The 17,050-nt window shown below is 47.2% G+C and overlaps 1 protein-coding gene across 3 annotated transcripts in view; it reads right to left on the bottom strand.

The window, feature by feature from the left end:
- WWC3 (WWC family member 3) overlaps positions 1-17,050 on the bottom strand; it is a 129,046-nt gene that overhangs the window by 99,406 nt on the left and 12,590 nt on the right. The window contains exon 1 of one of the 3 annotated variants that reach the window (XM_068534194.1): positions 4,536-4,736. The exons of 1 other annotated variant lie outside the window; for it this stretch is intronic. The gene's annotated coding sequence lies outside the window, so the exon portion shown is untranslated. Of the gene's footprint in view, positions 1-4,535; positions 4,737-17,050 lie in introns of those variants that run through there. One more of the 3 variants, XM_068534193.1, reaches the window with a different exon arrangement.

Genomic DNA, 17,050 nt, shown 5'->3' with positions numbered 1-17,050 from the left:
ACCTGAGCTGAACGCTCTGGGAAGGGTAACAGGAGTAACCACTTCTGCCGTTTCCGGGACCCTGCTGGGTTCCCTTCTATGTGACATCAGGAAGGCGGTGAGCTTAAGGTCTTGGGGGGCACCTCTGCACTAACGTGGGCCCGCCCGACGGGAAACTCATTCTCACTGTAAAGGCTCTACAACGCAGGGCTCCCCTGAGACTGTCCAAGGAGGCAGGGCGGGTCATCGCTGCCTCTGCGGCAGCCTCCCTACCGGGCCAGCTCGGGCGGGGACCACAGGCACGAGCGAGGCAGGCTGGGTGTTACTGGCTCGAGTGAGGATGTCCCGTAACGTAGGAAGCTGCCCTCCAAACTGCAGGCACTGGAGCAGGGACTCTGTCATTTTGCTCAATATCAAGTCATAAGAATTGTTTAAAAACTCCTCAGAGCGGAACTGTGGGTAACAATACTTGGGCAGCCTCCTGACGTGGCTTAAGAGTGAGCTCCAAACTCTCCTTCAGAACTGAAAAGAAGCCAGGTTCCCACCTGGAGAAGCTGAGTAAATACACTGCGTGACAACAGTGACTCGAAATTTCCCACCGCGTGGCCACAAGCCGGAGCGGTCAGCATCCGCACGCCAGCGCCAGGGCTCCTTCCTCGCATGCCCCCGCCACCCTGGCTAAACATTCTGGACCCTAAAGCCTCTAGAAGGCCATTAACATCCATACCGAGCCTCTCAAGTGCCCTCACTGAAACGTGCGTGCAGGCCCCTAGGCCGGCCGCGGGCTGGGTTCCAGCTCATTCCCTCAGAACCCACACTCCAGCCCTCTCCCGAGGTTCCTCCCACCACCAGGAAGCCCGTGGGACCGTCCCCTCAGCCCTGCTGACAGGGACACCGACAGCTGCTGCACGCGCCCCCCTGGAGCCCTGGCCGGGGGAGCAGGGGTCGTCGGGCTGGGCTGGACCGCTGGCTGCTGTGTCCAAAATGGAAAGCAACACCTAGAACAAGTGACCTGCGATTTTTCTGAAATACATCTGTTCTGTCAAACTCGTCGGTGCACATCCCCAAGACCAAGCCACCAGCACTCGGCACCTGAGCCCACCTGGGCAGAGCTCAGAACTGTCACCAAAGAGCGCCGTTAAGGTAAACGGGACTGGCCCCTCGATCGCTGGAACACTGCTCCCCTCATGTGCCTGGGGTCTGCTTCATGATGGCAGAGGGGACACAAGTGAAGGAAGGAGTTCTCCCCAGGACCAGAAACCAAGGAAGACTAAAGGGCTCTGCCTGTCCGGCTTTGGGACATCATGGCCCAGCAATCCAATCGCAGAGAATGACCCGCAATGACGCAGGCCTTCTGTCTTTGTTATCCTTCCCCAAACCAGCCCAGTGCTCTCAACCCTGAAGTGACCTTGACTCATCTCACTCCAAGCGTCCACAGCCCCCTTTCCCTGCAGAGGCTACCTCACCGCAAGCCCAGGCAATCCTGCTCCCAAGACCCTGCTCTGAATCTTCATCGAAGGGCAAGTGTCTTCAGACGCCCCAACTAGTCTGTGCACATCACGAAGTCAAGGATCCTAGAGGTCTTGCCTCTCCAGTACCTGGCACAGACCCTGACCCTACAGCAGGAGTGCACTGTGCTCAGATGGATGGAAGGAGGGATGGAGTGATAGGGAGAGCCGGAAGGATGGAGGGAAGAATGACAGAGAGAAGGATGGATGGAGGAAGGGATGCATGGACTGAAGGATGGACAAAGGGATCGATGAAGGGATGGATAGACGGATAAACAGTTGGATCAGTAGATGGGTCAATGGAAGGAAGAAAGGGAGGGAGGGAGGGAGGAGGGAGGAGGGAGGGGAGAGAGAAGATATACAGAGGGATGGATGGATGAAGGATGAACAGAAGAATGGAGGGATGGACAGGTGGACAGAGGGATGGATGAAGGATGGAGGGCGAAAGGGAGGGATAAAGAGGTGAAGAATTCATCTATATAGGCCAGTGGGGAAGAAACTTCTAGAAAAGTAGGAAGCAAACAGATTGAGTTATGGGAAAACTCCATCCTCCTGTCGGGTCTCTCCTGCAAGTCAGAATTCCCAAATCAGGCCCCTTAGGATTTACAGGCAAACACATTCCAGGCAGGCTTAGGAGGCCAGAGGGCAGCCCAGTTCCTTCGTATCTCAATTAGGCTTTACTTCCTTAGACTGCTTTCCTAACTAACTGGGATGCTGGAAGGTAACAAAAGAAGGAGCTGAACTCAACAGTCACCAAACACCAACCAAGGAGAAGGCACCTCAAAACTTGCTATTGATCTGATTCTCATCAGGGCCACTTTGAGAAAGGGTGGGTGATTTGGGGGTGCCACAGAGAGAGGCTTTCCTGCACTGTCCACTGAGGAAGCCACTAGTCACATGTGGCTATTTAAAGTTAAATTAACTAAAATTAAAAGTTCATTCTTCAGTTGCACTAGCCACATTTCAAATACTCAAGAAATGTTATGTGGCTCGTGGCTGCCATACTGGACAGGGCAGACATGGACCATGTCCATCATCACGGAATGTTCTATTGGACAGCACTGCTCCAGAGAGTCACAGGGAAGTGGGAGGATGCTGATCTCCCAGGGGAAGGAGGCTGGGTGAAATGGGGTGGAGAGAGGCAGTGGACAACAGCTCACTGAAGTACTTTCTCAGAGCAGCATATATTTTAAGGTTCAAAATCTTAAAATACATTGACACTTTGGTTCACTAATCCCACTAGTACAGTGGTTCTCAACCAAGGGCCACTGTGCCTCCCGGGGACACCTGGCAGTATCTGGAGACATTTCTGGTTGTCACGAGGGTGGAGGGGAGGTGCTACTGAGTCTGGTAAGCGGAGGCCAGGGACGCTGCTAAACATCCTACAGTGCCCAGGACAGCCCACCACGAAGAAGCACCCACGCCCAAATGTCAAGAGCAACACCTATGAAAAATGATCTAAAATAGGTGAAGAGCTTAATGTATAAAGAGGGGCATCACAGTACTAGGTACAATAACAGGAAAAAGGAAGCAAGCCAAATGGCCAACAATAAGGATGGGACCCAATAAATTACTGCCCACCAACAATCATGCAATAGTTAGTCCCTGAGGACCTACCACATGCCAGGCTCTGCTCAGGCACTGTGGACGAGGGAGCAAACAGCAAAACAGAACTCCCCTCCTTGTGAGGGCTACCTGGGATAATGTTTAAAGTGTGTTTAATAAGACACTGGAATAACTTGGAAGTGCTTTGGTTACTGGTCAGGGAGAAAGGGTGGCTATAAAATTACTTGATATATCACCACATTTTGGTTTCTTCACTTACAAAAAGAAAAAAGACTAGATACAGAAGACACTCAAACACAACAGTAACTGTAGGTAGAGAGCTGGAGGCGGCTGTGGTATGTCTATACAAATAAAATAAGCCATTTTGTATGAGAGAGCGTTTACCCAGAACCCAAAGTGGCCTCCTCTCCTCTCCTCTCCCCATGATCCCATCGGACAAGTGCGGCCATCACTGAATTCTTCCCGGGTTCCTGCTTCTCTCTGTCTAGAAGAAGGGCAAACCAGACAGCGAGAGCTGGAAGCACATGACTCCAAGGCCGTCCCAGGGCCAACTCAGCCTGCAGCTGTGTTCTATCTGGTTTGCAGTGTTGGCCCTCGGATATTCTACCGAAACCCCAGTGGATTTCCAACATTTAACCTCAGCAGATTTCATTTCAAATACCTGAATTTCTAACTCCCTTAGAAATCAGAAGAGCTGGCACATGGGGATAAGAGTCCCCAAAGACAAAAATGGCTAAAGCTGATGAGGGCCATCCCCTTAGGAAGGGCCACTCACTAGCATGCCACAGTCCCCACCACTCCCTGTGACCTCTGACATCTGGCAGTTTGGTTGGGGGCTCAGCCCCGGTGGGTGTTTGAGGCTGTAGTCACCACGCCAAGGTGAGGTGCAGAGGTGGGCAAACCCTTCCTGGAGCGTGGCCCAGCCAACAGACGGGACGCACAGGGAGCTCCTGCCACGCAGAGCTAGCTAGGCAGGAGGCTTGGTATAAATGATGCCCGTGGCCGCAGGCAGGTAATCTCGGCTAAGGATAAGAGAGCTTGGGGACCCCACCACAGGAGAAGCTCTATGAAATTTGTAAAGGGCTATTCATTTGTTTCAATGCTCACTACAGGAAAGCTATCTGAGATGCCAAGTGCCAGGAGCTAACCTCCAGGAATTCAGCTCAGCCAGGGAGCAAATAAGTAACAAACTGCCACTACCTGACAAGCTCCCTCAATGGTAGGGGCACGCAGAGGGCGATGGAAGCTCAGAGGAGGGAGCGATGCAACATAAACGTAAGTGATTTTTAGGTTCAGCAGAACATCAAACCCTGAGTGAGGCCCCGTCACTGCTCCAAAGCAATAATACAACGGCATTTATAGCTAGCTATTCGACCTCTCGTTCCCCTTTACAAACCTCAATGTTTCTGGTTTCTAACGTCAAGGCTTATCTGCCCGAGTTTTATGATGGGATTGAAATCATCAACAAATATCATTCATTACCGTGAACAAGATGGGGTCCGTACGACAGCGGATTTCCACACTGGCCGCAAGGAGAATCACCAGGGACGTCTGGATTCACCCCGGAAGTTGGACCTCATTGATTTGTGGGGGAGCACGAGCAGCAGTAGTTTTTAAATGCTCTTTAGATCATTATAACGTGACGTCTGGCTTGAGCCAACTTGTATAAGTGAAGCTCTCACAGGTAAATCGTCATCCGGCTCCTGGGGGGCGGGGGCATCTCCACAGAGAGGGAAGATGGGAGGTGAGCGGAGTCAGGAACTATATACGGGAAGCACACGATCAGTTACTTTAAGCAGCATCTGCTTTTCAAACTGAGAATTCCACCTAGAATATTGAAAATATCTTTAGAACTCTATTTATTCAGCCCAGGGGTGGGTGATGGCATTGCCACTTGGCAAGTGCAAGAAAAGCTCTGGGAAACACGAGGGATGAGGGCAGGCCCCAGACAGTGTACAGTCTGGCAAAGAGGAGAGAACGGAAAACTGCCAGCCAAATACATGCACTAAAAACATTTCACGACGATATGCTTCTGCATGTGGTAAAGAGTAAAATGCCACGCTCATCCCAGGGTCAGTTTCTCCTTTTTCGGAGGGAGACGGTGGTTCTAAAATAGTCATCAATTTTTAAAACTGGTACACAGAGCACGTGCTAAGCATGAGACATACAGCTGACCAGGAGATTATTCGAAACAGACTTTCCTTTGCCTTCTTTCTAAGGGTGAATGTGATGCAGCACTTAAGTAAAATGATCCTATAGAAACTGCCCAGCAAAATATACCACGTGCCCTAACTTGGAATTTAATAAAACATGCGCACTTCTACGGAACTGAATCCCTTTGAGGTGACCTTTTTCTTCTGCTTTTCTGCCCATCAAAACCTGCTCTTAGGAGTCCCTACGCTGTTCCCAAAGTGTGTATGGAAGTAAGTCACTTTCGACCAGCTGGAGACACGGGCGGGGGAGGCCAGGGGGCGGAATGGAGAAGGTGCAGGAAGGAAGAACATGGCGGGGCCTCGGCCCCCAGGAACCCAGGGGCGAGAAGGGACCCGCCAGAGTGACACAGGATGCTGTGGGAAACAATGCCAGGTCAGCGGAAGAAGAGATTCCTATGACGCAGAGAACCCTAGGGAGCACACCCTCTCCTGCCCCCAGGCCCAGCCTCCTATCAGATGAGAACTTCGACTAGAAAGCTCCACCAACCACCCCACGACCATCCCACCTTCTCAGTTTTGAGCCAAGCCCTCAGCCTCCTTTGGAATTAAGGGTCAGGAGGTAGGGGGAAAACAGACCGACGATATCTTTCTTCAGAGTGGAAAACTGCAACATTCCACATTACCGTGATTAAAGCGGAAACACCGCATGCAAGCACCAATCGTGCTCTCTCCATCAGAAGAAACCAAAAAGAAACAGTAAGCGCACAGCTCAGCATCTTACACACGAATGCTGAGGTGCCCTTACCATGGGCGGCAGAGGAGAAACAGGCGGATGACATGTCACCTCCTGAGAGGCCTGACGACATGGCAAGTCTTGGTGGTACTCCAGGGAGGCCAGGCCATCCTGTAATGTGAGTGAGCGTGATGCTCTGCACAGAACATTCTGGAGAAAGGGGAGCAGGGAGCTGATGCCGGCTGATCCTTTATGGAGCTGCTGGATTCTCTGTTTTGATGATGCCTAACCATTCAGTCAGGTCGTCAGTCACCTCAGCTAAACTACTGCTTCACCAGGTAGTTGTCTGTTTGCGGGGGAAAGGGGGCTTATCAGAACCCCATGGTTAGGGGGCAAGGGGCTGCATTTGTTTGTTTGTTTGTTTTCAGAAAGCTTCCCAGGTGTTTTGCAGGAAACCCCAAGAATCACTGGTCCAGATCAGTGGTTCCTGAGCTTGGTTGCTAATTGAACTCACCAGGAGAACGTCTCAAAAATGGACACCAGTTGCAAATCACATACCTGACAAGGGTCCAGTATTCGTTATATATAAATAACTCCTAAAATTCAACAACAAAAAGGCAAACAACCCAATGAAAAAATGGGCAAAGGAATTGAACAGATATCTCTCCAAGATATACAGACAGCCAAAAAGCACATGGAAAGAGGCTTAACATCATCAGCCATTAGGGAAATGCACACCAAAACCACAATGAGATACCACTTCACACCCACGAGGATGGTCGTTTTTTCAAAAAAGCAAACAGACAAAAAACAACAACAACAGAAAATAACAAGTGTTGGTAAGGATGTGGAGAAACTAACCCTCATGCATTGCTAGTGGGAATGTAAAATGGTACAGCTGCTGTGGAAAAAAACAGTTTGATGGTTCCTCAAAAAGTGAAACATGAAATTACCATATAACCCAACAATTCCACTCCTAGGTATATACCCAAGAATACTGAAAGCAGATACTCGAACAGACACTTGTACACGCGTGTCATAGCAGCCCTACTCACAAGAGCCAAAAGGTGGAAACAACCCAAATGCCCATCAACAAAGGAAGGGATAAACACAATGTGCTCTATCCGTACAATGAAATGGGATTCAGCCCTGAAAAGGAATGAAGTCCTGATACGTGCTACCACATGGGTGAGCCTTAAAACATTATGCTAGACACAAAAGACCATACATTCTATGATTCTATTTATAAGAAATGTCCAGAATCAGCAAACCAGAGAGACAGAAAGCAGATCAGTGGTTGCCTGGGGCTGGAAAGAGGGAGGAATGGGGAGTGACTGCTTAATGGGTATAAGGTTTTCTTTTCGGTGATGGAAATATCTTGGAACTAGACAGAGGTAGTAGTTGCACAACACTATGAATGTACTAAATGCCACTGAATTAACCATTTTAAATGGTTAGTGGTTAATTTCACGTTATGTGAATTTTACCTCAATCTTTAAAAATGGGAAGAAAATGGATATCAGGGGGCTTCCTGGGCCCTGCTGATCAGAATCTCCTAGGGTGGGGAGACATATATATATATATATACCACCTTAAATTAATATAAAACCGAGAGCATTTCTGTGGCTAAGACCTCAGGGTTTTACCTGATGTTATACTCATCATGGGTAAAGAGTATGACATGCTGCCCTCCCTCTCTCTGAAAAAAACTATGCATTTTAGAAATTTTTTTTTTAATTTATTTTTGGCTGCGTTGGGTCTTCGTTGCTGCGTGCGGGCTTTCTCTAGTTGCAGCGAGCGGGGGCTACTCTCCGTTGCGGTGCGCGGGCTTCTCATTGTGGTGGCTTCTCTTGTCGTGGAGCACGGGTTCTAGGCGCGCGGGCTTCAGTAGTTGTGGCGCACGGACTTAGTTGCTCTGTGGCATGTGGGATCTTCCCGGACCGGGGCTCAAACCTGTGTCCCCTGCATTGGCAGGCGGATTCTTAACCACTGCACCACCAGGGAAGTTCCAAAACTATGCCTTTTAAAACAGCATAAATAGGGCTTCCCTGGTGGCGCAGTGGTTGAGAATCTGCCTGCCAATGCAGGGGACACGGGTTCGAGCCCTGGTCCGGGAAGATCCCACATGCCGCAGAGCAACTGGGCCTGTAAGCCACAATTACTGAGCCTGCGCATCTGGAGCCTGTGCTCCGCAGCAAGAGAGGCCGCGATAGTGAGAGGCCCGCGCACCGCGATGAAGAGTGGCTCCCGCTCGCCGCAACTAGAGAAAGCCCTCGCACAGAAACGACCCAACACAGCTAAAAATAAAATTAATTAATTAATCAATTTAAAAATATATATATATATTAAAAAAAACAGCATAAATAGATGTGTAACATTCAGAAAACGAAAATAATGACAAAATCATGGCAACGAGGCACTCAAGAGCAACGGAACCAGGACGGTGTGCGGATTCAAAATCACGCCCCCAAAATGATGGATGGACCCAGAGTGTAGTCCGCAGAGATGAACACAAAACAAACTGGAGAGGTGACCTCAACATCACCGGACTGTGGTGTGCTCATTATGGATACCCAAATAAGGGCAAATGTTAATGGACCCTAATGAGAGCTGACAAGGACCAGAGGGAAAGGTGAAACTGAAGCTGCCCCCCAGGCCAGCTCAACAAAAGAAAGAACGATCTAACTCTGAGCTGGCTGGCACTCCGTGGTCAGAGATGTCATCAGGCAGAAGGGACCCGGCCACCTGACTGCTGACGGCCCACGTTCAGGCTGCAATGCTTGCGGGAGCGTGAGGTGCAAGACCCCCCTCGGAACAGGCATGGTGCCTGTGGCTTCAAGCCTCTGATGTTCCAACGCTGTTCACAGTTCCTGGAGGTGTTTCAGAAATCTGGCTTCAGGGACCTCCCTGGTGGTCCAGTGGCTAAGACTCCATGCTCCCAATGCAGGGGGCCCGGATTCGATCCCTGGTCAGGGAACTAGATCCCACGTGCCGCAACTAAGGAGCCCGCAGGCCACAACTAAAAGATCCCGCAGCTAAGATCCAATGCAGCCTAAATAAATAAATAAATATTTTAAAAAAAGAAAGAAATCTGGCTTCAGTAATCCTGACTGGAGATGGTGACGTTTTGTGTCGTTGCACAATTCCACCGGAGTGGAGGTAGTTACCATGGAGGGACCACCATACGTAGTATTCACTTGCTCCTGTATAAACAAACTGTGCTACAATTAACACTCTCCAGCACCTTCCTTTCCCTGCTTCTGGAAAGTTCTGACTTTGATCCATCTTTCCAGTAAGTCTAAGACCTGACTATCAAAAGAACAATGGCCTAAAGGTCACACTTCTGTTTCACCTTTACTTTCAAGGGAGGAAAAAAGAACTTAATACGGGAACAATTAACTTTACGTAGGGCTACCTTTTTGGTGAGAAAAAAAACCCAGCTTTGCAAACAGTACCAGCCAACTGTTTCACAAAACCAATTCCAGTAACTCGTATGCCTGCGGTACCGTTATGTCATTGGTTTGCTTCTCGGAAAATTTCCCAATTTTTGTTTATTTTAGTAATTTGGAATAGGTCAAGGCACCTTCTTTAACTCCAGGTGGAGAGGTAAAGCAACCAAACACCAGTGAAACATAAAAAAGATCGCGGGAGAGAGAGGAAAGACGCAAAGGCATGCTTCTGTTTTCTGGTCCACATTCAGTGAGGAGCTCCTGTGGAATCCAAGTTGACTTTGAACTACCCACAAGTCTGGAGAGTAGGCCACAAACTAACCTCGCAGCTCCGGACAGTGGAAAAACCAGGAAGAACTTAGCTCCTTCTCCTACCCCACAACCTGGTTTGGGATTAATCCACATGGTTTTACTGAAAATGATAAAAGTAGCACTCCTCCCCGAAATGACGTGCTAGGGTGTTATTTTCACTGGTGCAAAAAAAGGGATGACACCCACTCCAACCAATGAAAGAGTGGCTACTAAGCACCCCAAACAGACGGAAAGAACGTCTCTGTTTCTCTACTTTACATAACAAAATAAAAGTTAGCTCGGCTGAAGGAAATGCAGACTTTGGATTCCAAATATTTACTGAGTTGGCACTGGATTTACAACTGAGATGCTGACAATGACTCAGGAAAAACAAGGATGTTATCAGTTACATGTTCATATAAAACTTTATAGTGATCCATATTTTTAAAGGAGCCAGGTGATAAATGGCATAAGAAAAAGAATTCTATTAATAATTTTCAAGGTAAAATAAGTACATGAGTTCTTATTTCGAAACGGAAAGTATGTCTAAAGCCCCAAGATAGAGCTTAGAGTTGCTCAAACAGGAATTATTGGTTCTGGCCACCGAGGTGGCACTTAAAATGCAAATGGTACTCTGTCCTTCTCCCTTAAGTACGTGGGAATGCAAGAAGCTATTCTTGGTAATCCTTGACATTTTCGTCAAATGCCATCTGCATGGTGACATCTTGGAGGTTTATGATACTGGAGGGGAGACGGTTTGGCTTCCGGTGTCTTGCTGAGGTGAATGAGATGGCAATCGCGGGTTGACCTGGGCCGGACCAATCACAGAAGGATTTATGTGAGATGCCTTCTGAAGCAGTCAGTCTATCCACGGCCAGCAAAGCACTGCCAGGTCGGCTACGTGCCTTTCCTGAGGAAAAGTCACAATGTGAAAGAGCTCTGCAGAGCTGGCCACTGTGGGCTCCAGCCTCATCATTTTAGATCCCAAACCACCCAACCATTAGGAAGTAACTACTCACTTTTCTCTTTAGTCATAATAATAATTAAAAATTCATTTCTAAAACTCTAAAACAAGAATTTACAACATTGTATGGGCATTCCAAAAGTATATGTAAATCTTCTCTAAAGACATACTATTTAAACACACCGCTCAGCTGCTAAAATAACAAAAACGAAACACATCTGCTGCACAGTGGTTCCCGTTCCATGGCACTCCTCGCAGCCCCGTCAGCAAAGCTGAGGACAGTCCAGGGAAAAGGCCCGGCTCCCTTGTGCCGATGCTGGCAGAACCCTGAACTCCCCCAGCCCGCAAGGATCCAGAGGCAGGGTGAAGCAGACAGGCCACTACTACACTACATGTCAGTACCAAGCCCTCCCCACAAGCTGTGACAACCAAAAGTCTCCAGATGTCGCCCCTAGCTGAGAACCACTGCTGGAGTGGAATCCGAGAACCTGGGGTGGGAATCTCTCTTACAGCTTCGGGCACCGGCTGCTAGGAAAATCTTTAAGTTAACTGTTGAAGTGACTTAACGTCTTTCACCACCTTCCTAACCCCGTTTCAGCAACTTTCCCATATCCCACCACTGGCATGCGAGCCCCGCAAGAGCGAGGACTTTCCAGGGGCATCAGTATAGACATGCGTTCTGAGAGCTCCCTTTCAAGACCAAACAGCACAATGATTTGGGTCAACTTAACTTCAACCCAAAAGTAAGTTCACCTGTGCCTTTAAATGTACATCCAAAAGCTGTTAATACACATATGAAAACTGTCTTGTAGGTATTGCACAAGGTAGCCAAGAAGATATAGCTGAAGATCTTGACCCTGAATCAACTTCTCTTGTTCTTAATATCTGTCCAGTATTAAGTGTCTATTAATTATGGAACAAGGTCTAATCACGTGACGTGAATTTGTAAAACCTCTAACATCACCGGGTACTACAAATACCAAATTATGGAACAAGGTCTAATCACGTGACATGAATTTGTAAAACCTCTAACATCACCGGGTACTACAAATACCAAATTCTGGAACATGATGACATCCATACCTGGAAATCAATAATTCTGTACATGTTTGGGGTGTTTTCAGATTTGCATCCTAGCTAATACAAACTACGATGAAAGCTGAAGATGCAAACGCTTTGGTGGTGTTAACACAGTACACAAACAAGCATGACATCGATCACAAGTCAGCAAACTAAGTCCCAAGGGCCAAATCCAGCCTGCCTCCAGTCTCTGTAAATAAGTTTTTATTGAACGCAGGCGGGCACATCCACATTTAGGTATCGCCTATGGCTGCTTCTGAGCTACAACAGCAGAGTCGAGCAGTTGCAACAGAGACCCTATGGCCCGCCAAACCTAAAATATTTACTATCTAGCCCTTTACCCAAAAAGCTCGATGGCTCTGCTCTAATCTGTTCATAACATTTCATTTCCAGCAACTTCATGTACCCAGCCACAAAACCAAGGGAATGCAAAGAACAGCTCTAAGCAGAGAGGAAAAACAGTCACCATGCACTCTGAGTGCTTCTTTACACTGGTGAGTCTCCAGTGCTACACAAGTAGGAGGAAACTAAGGAAGCAATTCAGAAGCAGAAGTGACATAAAGGAGGGAGGAAAATCTGACAGGCAGAAGAGAAAAGACCTTGAAGAATCACTAAGCTGAATGACTATTTATTCTGTACGACCACAAGAACAATGAAAATATGAGTGTCTACTACACACTAGACATTGACCTTAGTGTCCCCATTTTCTGAAAAGAGGAAACCAAGGCTCAGGGAGTCCAAATGCTGCCTTAGGGCACAGGTGAAACAGAAGAGCCTCGAGTCAGACTCAAGACCATCCATGCCTAAAATCAAGGCTAACCACATCCGGGTGGTCCCTGTGGTTACTGGTACATTCCAAGAACATACAATGCCCATGTTCATGCAAACAAACCTTAACTATCAAGAAAATGTTACAATTTTTTAAAATTAATTAATTAATTTAATTATTTTTGGCTGCATTGGGTCTTCGTTGCTGTGCACAGGCTTTCTCTAGTTGCGGCAAGCAAGGGCTACTCTTCGTTGCGGGGCGCGGGCTTCTCATTGCGGTGGCTTCTCTTGTTGTGGAGCACGGGCTCTAGGCACGCAGGCTCAGGAGTTGTGGCGCGCGGGCTTAGTTGCTCCGCGGCATATGGGATCTTCCTGGACCAGGGCTCGAACCTGTGTCCCTGCATTGGCAGGAAGATTCTTTTTTTTTTTTTTTTTTTTTTGGCTGGCAGATTCTTAACCACTGCGCCACCAGAGAAGTCCCGAAAATGTTACATTTTAGTATATCCAAAAAGAAATTAAAAGCATATAATACAATTTTAAGAGGTTCTTTCAAAAACGTGTGAAAGATAAAAATGCTGATATTGAAAGGCCCAGGTATCAGCTGGTCCTTTATCCACAAACTTCATTTTACCCCAAAGGCTGCCACATAATCAGATATCACATCAACTTTTCTAAACAAACAGCAGTGCTACTAAGTCGTTCTATAAGATAAATTCCTCTGAATGAGAGAGGCAGTTTCCTTCATGAAACTAACTATATTTTTAACCTAGTAATGATTACCAGGTTGTAACATGGTAGTACTCTCCCCTTACAGTTGGCCAAACTCCTGGGCAATGTTAACGTGTGGCTTCTTGGTAAGTGTCCCTGGCGATTGTATGAACGTTTTAAGAAGCCCAGAAGCCTTTTGCACCGTTAGAGGCTGCTAAGTCTAATTTACATAGCCTGGTCTGTCCAGTTACCAAGACAAGGCAACCACCTGAATTTAAAAACAGAGTCACTTTAAAAGACTTTGAAAAACAACTATATTGTGGTATAATCTACAAACCATAAAATCTTCCCATTTTATGTGTAATTTCAATGATTTTTAGTAAATTTACTTAGTTGTGTAACACATAATCCAGTTTTAGAACATTTCCATCATCCCAATCACACCCTTGGTACCCATTAGCGGTCACTCCCCTTTCCTACCCCCAGCCCCAGGCAACCACTAATCCACTTTCTACCTCTATGGATTTGGCTTTTCTGGACATCGTGTATCAGTCGAATCATACAACGTGTTGTCTTTTGCTTCTTTCACTTAGCACAGTGTCTTTGAGGTTCATCCGTCACCTCCCTTTTCATGTGAAACCTACCCAGTACTTGGGGCTCATATCTAGTGACTGCACACCACAGTTTAATGCTGGGTTGGGTATGAGGCTGGGAAGAGTTAGAGAAAGCATGTGGAAGGTTCTCCACAAATCACTGTACAATGGCTGCTGTATGATGTACCTGGGCTAGTGATAGCAAACACATGAGCATGCAGCCCTTATGGCAACGACACGCATAGTGTGCATGGCAGGCACCTCTGGGGCTGTCTGCCCTTCTCAAACGAAGCCTCTGTTATTCCAGGAAGCAGAGATGGGCTTCGAGAGGTCTGCAATCCTCCCGAAAGCATATGCAAGCTTCTGTGTGCTTGCGCGTGTTTCCAAACCCAGAACCTCTACCTTGTGTCCGATTTCCTGGGGCCCATGATCCCAGTGCTTTAGAGTTCCTGCACTCGACCCAGCCTCAGAGCACGTCTACCAAGTCTGTCAAATGCATGAAGGACACATGAATACTCACAAAAGAGAGATGAAGGAAAAACAAATATTAGAATTCAACCATATAAACATCAACAATTTAACAGTTCCAAAGACCACTGTAATAGTAAAAAAGACATTAGTAGAAAAACTGGTGAAATCCAAATAACGTCTGGAGTTTGCTTAATAGTAACGTATCAAGGTAGGCTTCTTAGTTCTGACAAATGTACTATGCTAATATAAGATAGTAACAGTGAGGAAAACTATCCTATCTTTGCAACTTTTCTGTAATTCTAAAACATTCCAAAATAGAAGTGTATTCCAGCAAATCAAAGACCACTGGATTGCATTAATCCCATGCCTAGATCTCTTAAGGCAAATATGGAAAGAAAAAAAAAAACCACTACAGACAAAATAATTGCACGTTAGCAGCATAATAATTACAGTACTTATACAATCATACAGATCAGGGATAATCTAAATGGTCGAAAACAGAGGGATATTTAATAAATGACAGCACAGCTGCTCAGTGGCAGCTTATGCCTCCAAGAAGAACGCCAGTGGTGAGAACACAGGGCAACAGGGGATAGAGACACAGAAGCGAGGATGCCTTTGCCGGCTGCAAGTAACAGAAACCCCAATTCAACTGGCTTTAAAAGATAAGGAGACTTTGCTATTTTACATTTCACATATGAGAAGCTGCGGCAGGCAGGCAGCTCCAGAACCTTATATTGTCTACCCACCCACCTTAACAAAGATACAGCCTTTCCACTCCACCACCCTCGGTTTCTCAGCAGCTCCCTGCTGGTTTTTATGGCAGCAGCTTGGCTGCCTGGCTGCAGGTTTAGGTGGAGACAGGACGTTAATTGGCAGGAGTTACTTCTATGTAGGTCTATGGGAACAAGGGGCCTTCTGCTCAACCATGCCTGTCTCAGACCTCCCCTCCCAGCTCGCTGGACGGCTCTGGGTCATGTGCTCCCGCCTCTGCCAACTGCAGGCCTAGCTGCTCTATGACTGGCTTAGAGCCACCTGAGGCACTACTGACATTTGGGACTGGATTATCCTTTCTTGTGGTAGGGGCCATCCTGTGCTTTGCAGAATATCTGGCAGCGTTCCTGGATTCTACCCACTAGATGCAAGTAGCACCCCATACCCACCTCCAGTCGTGACAATCAAAAATGTCTCCAGACGTTGCCAAATGCCCCCTGAGGGGGGGCAATCTCCCCTAGTTGAGAACCACTGGCTTAGAGCCATCAAGACTTCACCAGGGGGCTTCCCTGCTGGCGCAGTGGTTGAGAGTCCGCTTGCCAATGCAGGGGACGTGGGTTCGAGCCCTGGTCTGGGAAGATCCCACATGCCGCGGAGCAACTGGGCCCGTGAGCCACAACTACTGAGCCTGCGCGTCTGGAGCCTGTGCTCCGCAACAAGAGAGGCCGCGACAGTGAGAGGCCCGCGCACCGCGATGAAGAGTGGCCCCCGCTTGCCACAACTAGAGAAAGCCCTGGCACAGAAACGAAGACACAACACAGCCATAAATTAATTAATTAAAAAATTAAAAAATAAAAATAAAAATAAGTAAATAAATAAATAATAAAAATAAAGGAATTCCTTTAAAAAAAAAAAAAAAAGACTTCACCAGGAGCTGCTGAGAGGGTCACATTCCCTGAGTCAAGACAAGGGTGGCCACTCCAACAAAATAGGGGCTCTGACAGCTGGCAAGAAGGCTCTGCTCTTGAGAACTCTAGAATATATGAGAAAGTGAAATACAGAAATACAAGGTTATCATTATGAATAAATAAAACCTGTTTCTACAGGCATAATTACATGAAACAAACATTTATTGAGAACCTGCTATGTGCTAGGTACTGTACAGAAAAAGCAGAATAAAATGTAAATAAGTGAGTTAAAGGAAAGGAGGTAGTTAATATTAAAAAAAAAAACTGAATAACTAGATCTCTGCTTGAGTCCTTCATTTTCCAATTTCCTTTTTAACATTTTAAAATAATTATAGATTCACAGAAAGTTGCAAAGAAATGTACAGGGAGGTTCCATGCACCCTTCATCCAGTTTCCCCCAAGGTCCTATCCTGCGTAAGTACAGTACAACCCCAAACCAGGTAACCAACACTGGAACAATCCACACAGCTTATTCAGAGTTCACGTGCTTCCGTGTGTGTGTGTGTGTGTGTGTGTGTGTGTGTGTGTGTGTGTGTGTGTAGTTCCATGCCATTTTATCACGTGTGTAGCTTCTAGATACAGAAACAGTCCACCACTACAAGCCTCCCTCATGCCACTCTTTTACAGCCATACCCACCCCTGTCCCCCATCCGTCATCCTTGGCAACCACTGATCCGTCCTCTATCTCTATAGTTGTCTTATTTCAGGAATGCTACATAAACGGAGTCCTACCAATTTCATTCTGTGCATTGTGTTGGCTGGAATGGGGTTTGAGCACCTCTCGGTTTCCTCTGAAGGGGAGCAGGTTAACGAAGGGTTTTCCCTGTGACACCAGTCCCAGGGGGTCTTTCTGTGTCTCCAGGTCTGTAGGGAGAGGTGGAGAGCAGCTCTGAGCAGATACATATGTGCACATGCACAAATCCTGTAACTGGCCTTTAAAAACCACGCAAGTTCATAAAGCACAGGTGGGGGGAGGGGAGCCTCGTTTACCTAGGAGCACAAAAGAATGAGAGTCCCATGCCCGAATTCTTCCAGGAACTAAAACGTTTTGTACCTTTGAACCTTAGCTTCTGAACTGTGTATTTTTTTCCAGTATTATTCAGAT

Source organism: Eschrichtius robustus, chromosome X (assembly GCF_028021215.1).
Source record: "Eschrichtius robustus isolate mEscRob2 chromosome X, mEscRob2.pri, whole genome shotgun sequence".
Taxonomy (NCBI): Eukaryota; Metazoa; Chordata; class Mammalia; order Artiodactyla; family Eschrichtiidae; genus Eschrichtius; species Eschrichtius robustus.
The sequence above is the reverse complement of the archived record's forward strand: the minus strand, read 5'-3'. Positions and strand labels throughout refer to the sequence as shown.